Raw genomic sequence first — 5,985 nt, forward strand, 5'->3', positions numbered from 1 at the left:
GACTCCCTTCACGGTGTGGCAAGAGGGCAATATATGCTGCCATTGATTTTTCTGATTCGAGGCCATTTCGGGGCCCATTTTGGAGGCGGAAGTTCTCCGCAAGCACTGAGAAAAAGGCCCTGTTTTTGCTGTGCGACCACTGCTCTGCAGGTCGGTGAAAAGTTGCCGTAGAAATTGCATCATATGCCTATGTGCAGAGACACTGGGAGTTACAGAATCATCCTTATTGCCTATTGATGCAAAATCGTCACTAGGAAGTGACTGTGTGGTCAAATACCACTTTCGTCAGCTTTGCAGATTGGCCCGTGTGAGGCAGAAGCTGTGTTTTTTGCAGTGAGAGAATATTTTGCAGTGTTTCCTGTAATGGCGTCTAATTTTCTTCCATAGATTGTCACTGAAAAGCTTGACAAGAACAACTTCCAAGCATGGAAGTTTAGAATGACGAATTTCCTTATGGGAAAAGGCTATTGGGAGTTCATTACAGGAAATGAAGAAGAACCAGTTCTTCCTAATGTTCCCAATCAACAGGAAATGCAAGCATTTAAAGTATGGCATGAGAGAGCTAGAAAAGTTATGTACTGGCTGTCTATCAGTATTGTAGATTCTATGATTGTGCATATTCAGGATGCAAGTACGCCGAAGGAGGCATGGAATACTTTGGTAAAAATGTACAGCACAAATATGCAAGCCAGGAAAATGTAGCTCAAGCAGGAGTTGCACAATGTGCAAAGAGAAAATATGAGCATCAATGACTACCACATGAAGGTGAAGAAAATTGCAGATGCACTTGCTTCCATTGGGTCGCCAGTGGAAGATGATGATCTAGTTTCTGTGACCTTGAATGGTCTAGGAAAGGATTATGCACAATTCCGGACATCCATTGCCGTCCATGAAAAATTTCCTGATTTTGAGGAGTTGTTTTCTCTTCTAATTTCTGAAGATCAGAGAAATGGTGGTGCATCTTCTTCAGGAGGAACTTCAAAAGAAACTGTCTTCTACTCAAATGCTAGAAGAGGTAGAGGCAGAGGTAGAGGAGGCCGATCTGGAGGCTGTGGTAGAAATCAGAATATGCAGCAAACTCAAGAAAACCAGTCCTTTGGAGGAGGACATGGTAACTCTAGTGGCAGGGGGAGCCAAAGAGGTCGTGGTGGATGGCAAAGAGGCCAAAATGCAAATAGCAATGTTGAATGCTACTATTGTGGTAAAATGGGTCATATGGCTAAAGACTGCTACAAAAAGCAGAATGACATTATGAATGGAAAATTGCAGCAAGGCAATCATGCATTCTCTAGTAGACAGGGTGATAACAGAAATGAGCATTTATTTATGCTGCAGCACATGACCAATTCTGTTGACAAGTGCAGAAGAAAGCAATGATGTGTGGTATGTTGACTCAGGTGCATCAAACCACATGACAGGTCATGCAGAATGGATGCAGGATAGAAGGAAAATGGAAAAACCAGGATTTGTGGAGACTGGTGATGATACTGCACATCCTATTGTGCAAATTGGTAAAATTCCTTTGTCTATACAGGATGGGAAAAATAAATACCTGTCTGATGTATTTCATGTTTCTGACAATGGATACATGCAAACTTGGTGAAGCAGTGGGAAGTAAAGACTTGAAGCTTTATGATATAGATATGGCTCTTGCAGAGGTAGTATTGATTGGACATGCTATCCAAATATGGGATGACAGGCTGTAAGCCTATTTCAATTCCTTTGGAGCAGAATGTGAAGCTAAGCGCAGATGCAGGTGAGCTTCTGGAAGACCCTACTATGTACAGATGCATAGTAGGAAGTTTGATTTATATGACTATTACCAAGCCAGATTTGAGCTATGCTGTTGGATTGGTAAGTCAGTTTATGCAAGCTCCAAGGAAACCGCATTTGGATGCGGCTAGACGCATAATCAGGTATGTGAAGTCCACATTGCAGTATGGACTATTTTATGAGGCTGGGGTTCAGATACAGCTGCATGGATACACTGATGCTGACTGGGCTGGTAGTATTTCTAATAGACGATCTACCAGTGGATATGTGTTCTCTTTTGGGAGTGCTGCAGTCACTTGGAGTAGCAAGAAATAGCCTACAGTTGCCTTGTCAAGCACAGAGGCTAAGTACATGGGTGCAGTGATGGCTGCATGTGAGGTAGCTTGGTTGCATAAGCTACTTTATGATATGCATCAGTCTACAGATGGGCCAGTTGTCATTTATTGTGACAATATGAGTAGTGTACACTTGGAAAATAACCCAGTCTATCATGCTAGAACAAAGCACATTGAGGTGCATTATCACTATGTGCGGGAGAAGGTTTTACTAGGTCTTATTGATCTAGTTTATGTCAGCACAGAGGATCAGGTAGCTGACATATTCACGAAGGCATTGGGCACAGAGAAGCTGCATAAGTTCAGAGACTTGCTTGGTGTGCAGGAATTGGGATTGAGCTCGAGGGGGAGTGTTGAGATATTGAGCTCCACTCGTGATATGCTAGGGTGACCATTGTGCATTTATGTCACCGACTTGTTAGCTGCAGATGCGGTTGGTACACCACCCATGAATAATAGCTGGATGACAACTATTCTTATGTACTCTAGTTTGTGGCTCAGTTAGTATGCCACCTTAGTTAGCTAAGTTTGGTTTGAGACCCACATATAGGGTTCTATTTCTTTGTACAAGAGCTCTTTTGGCTTACACAACTGAGACACAACTAAGAAGAGAAAAACTGTTTTCAGCCTCCACCTTTGTGTGTATTCCCCCATCGTGTATTTGAGAAAGCCGCAAGTGAGACTCCTTCCTTCTCTCCAACTATCTTCACAAGGAATCCCCAGCTCCTTTTTAGTTGTGCTTTCATTAATTTTTATTTTTTGACTTTGAAAGACAATGTATCCATCCTTCACGTTCACATCATGTATTAGCTTGGTGAAGTTGGAGAGAGAATAAAAATTAGGATTTCTAAGACTGTGTGAGGATTCCACAATTTCAAGATTAGGGGAGTAATGATTATGTGAGGAGCTCTCACATGTCACGATTTCAATACTGGAGGAGGAACGATTATGTGGGATGCTCTTGGATTGTGTAGAGATGGAGGGCAAGGATTACACATTTGGGTTATAGAAGCTATACTTATATATTAATATAAAATCTTGGAAAAAGTTTATTAATGTACATTTTTTTGTTTTATAGTATTGATAGAACATAGTACGATTTTATATATTTTCTTTAAAAGTTTAAAGAAAACCTATGAATCCTTGTGAAACTTTCAAAATTTTCATATAACAGTGTCAAAGCTTGTGAATGTTTCAAACATTTATCTTTATTACAGCGTACAAGCTTTCAAAACCAATATAAAAGTTTCACTTCTTAATAAAACTAACCTGAAAAAATCATCCATGGAGGGGATCCATTGTGAGAGGGGATAGAAGCTGCAGCAGGAAGAGTGTAATACAGAAAGGTCAAGAGGTAACTGGTGAAGGGAGTAATTAGAGAAAACAATGAAAGGAATCGAAAATGGTGAATGAAATGGAATAGTGGAGTATTAACTAGAGTAAAGGCCACCGCGGTGGTCTGGCTCATGCTATAGTGGTTGTTTGAGGTGGCTAAATCATGTATTTTTTCACCAAATTAGGTAGGGTGTAGTTAATTAGTAGTCACCACAGTAGCTCCTTGATGATTATTTGGATGGGTGGGCAGGTGAATAATTGGCAGCTTGAAATTCGAGCAAGCTTGCATGTGATTTAATTACCACTTACTTACCAATCATCGGCATGGTGGCTCCTTCAGGATTATTTGGATGGAACTACCCAATGTGGGAAATCTTTCCCATTCATACGATACATCGACATGCATGCATTTTAATTACGACAATCACTGGCATGGAGGCTCCTTCATGATTATTTGCACATTCGATGTTAATTACCAGTCACCAGTGGCATGTGATTGCATGCCAAACTTGCATGCGATTATTTTTTAGCCAAAAAAATTCTTGATTGGCTTTTACTGCAATTAATTGCCAATCACCGGAGTAGCATGAGACTAAATAGTGGCTTATGATTCTATAATTGGAAGGGATTGCATGCCAGTGATTGTGTTTTGGCACATAAGAAATCTAGTTCCACATGCATGTGATTTAATTACCTTCATGATTATTTGGACAACACCACCCAACATGGGCAATGTAGTATTAGTGGAATGTGATTGCATGGGCTTGCATGTGATTGCCCATGCTTGCATATATTTACCAGCCCACCACGTTGGCATGCGATTATTTTTTGGGCAAAATAATTCTTTATTATTTTTTAATGTAGCCATCGGAGATAAAATATTGGCTCATGATTCTATAATTGGAGAGGATTGCATGCCAACTATTATTTTTGGGGAAAAACAAGCAATCTAGTCCCAGTCATTGTAGTGTGCTCACCTTTAATGAGAAGGCCAAATATTACTATTTTTTAAGGCTTTTTTATGAAGCTTTGCATGGCAAAGAATGTCTGCAAAATGAAGCACTACCTAGGTGGCCATACATGTGATTAATTGGTGGCTTCAATTTTAATTAATTGAAGATGGTTCATGGTTATTTGGATGGCACCATCAAGCCTCCAGTGACCGTGCTAGCTTGGATATTGATTAATTTGACTAACTTAAGGTGGCTTCTTAAAATGGCTCATGATTGTTTTAATGGCACCACTTGGCCTCCAGTCATGACTGCACTAGCTCGAATTTTGATTAATTTAAGGTGGCTTGTTAAGATGGCTCATGGTTATTTGGATGGCACCACCAGGCCTCCACTCATTGTGGTGGCTCATTAATATTAGAGTGCCACTACTACTATTTAACCATGGCCTCGAACATGATTTGGCTACTTTTCTCTCATCCACCCCTACTCTAGTACTTTTCTCCATGCTCCGTCCTCCAGCTCTCATCCACCCTTGATCACCTAACTTGCTCCATGCTACCTCCTCCATCTCTCATCTGCTCATAGCTCCCCTTCTCATCTTCTCCACTACTCACCCATGCTTTTCACCATGCCACGAACTGCTGTAGGAAATGCAGCCTCCATTGCTACCCCAATTGATGCAACTTGATCCCAATCTTGTATTCTTTCTCATACAAGGTCATTGTGTTGTGATCGCCAGGACTTGAAATGCTCGCACTTGTGTAATTTCCTTGTAGTCTCAATCAATCCCCCCCCACATATCCATGTCACTAGCTTAGATGGCATGCACACAGCTAGCCTCTTTATGGCTTCCCTAGGGATGTTGATGAAGGGATAAGGATGTTTAGAGTAGAGTTTTCTCATGCTGTTGAGGGGGACAGATTTTGAGTCCTATGTTTCTCGGGGGTTCACCTTCCAAAATTTTAGTGTACCACGTGCATTAAAAAGGAGGGGTATTTTAATTCCACTTTTGGAAAAAATTTAACAAGGGCATGTTATCAAGAAGGGTTGGATTTTCTGCTAATACCCCCTCTGCTTATGACTTTCACCGTGGCCAAACGATAACAATTCTGACTTTTTCCCAAAAGACAAAAATATAGCTTATCTTCCAAAGAATAAACTTTGTTTTTGAAGTGATATGAGAAAACCTTTGAAAAGTTATGGTCAATTCTTTGACTGTGTAGAAACCACTCTGTAGTAGGAGAAACTTCCACTAGAGAGGAGCCTCCTAGAGATCAATAGTCTATTTGTAAAGAATTCCAAGCTGATGTCTAACCCCTTGGGCTGGGCCATGGAGTTCAGCCCACCCAGAAGTGGGGAGAAAGAAATGGAGAGGAGAGGACATGATGGGAAAGAAGAGAAGCAGTCTTCATATGCTACAACAATAGCTTCATAACTCTAGGCAAAATGAGGTCAGTATGCTTCTACAAAAACAAGTTCTCCTTCTCGAAAAAGAGAACAATGAGCTAAAGCACAAGTTCCAAGAGCTAGAAGAGAGAGTAAAAGTGGCTAAGAGAAAACTAGAGAAGGCAAGCCCCATTGTACCTCTA

The sequence above is a fragment of the Dipteris shenzhenensis genome, chromosome 14 (assembly GCF_047967505.1).
Source record: "Dipteris shenzhenensis isolate YYH24624 ecotype China chromosome 14, Dip_SZ_1.0, whole genome shotgun sequence".
Taxonomy (NCBI): Eukaryota; Viridiplantae; Streptophyta; class Polypodiopsida; order Gleicheniales; family Dipteridaceae; genus Dipteris; species Dipteris shenzhenensis.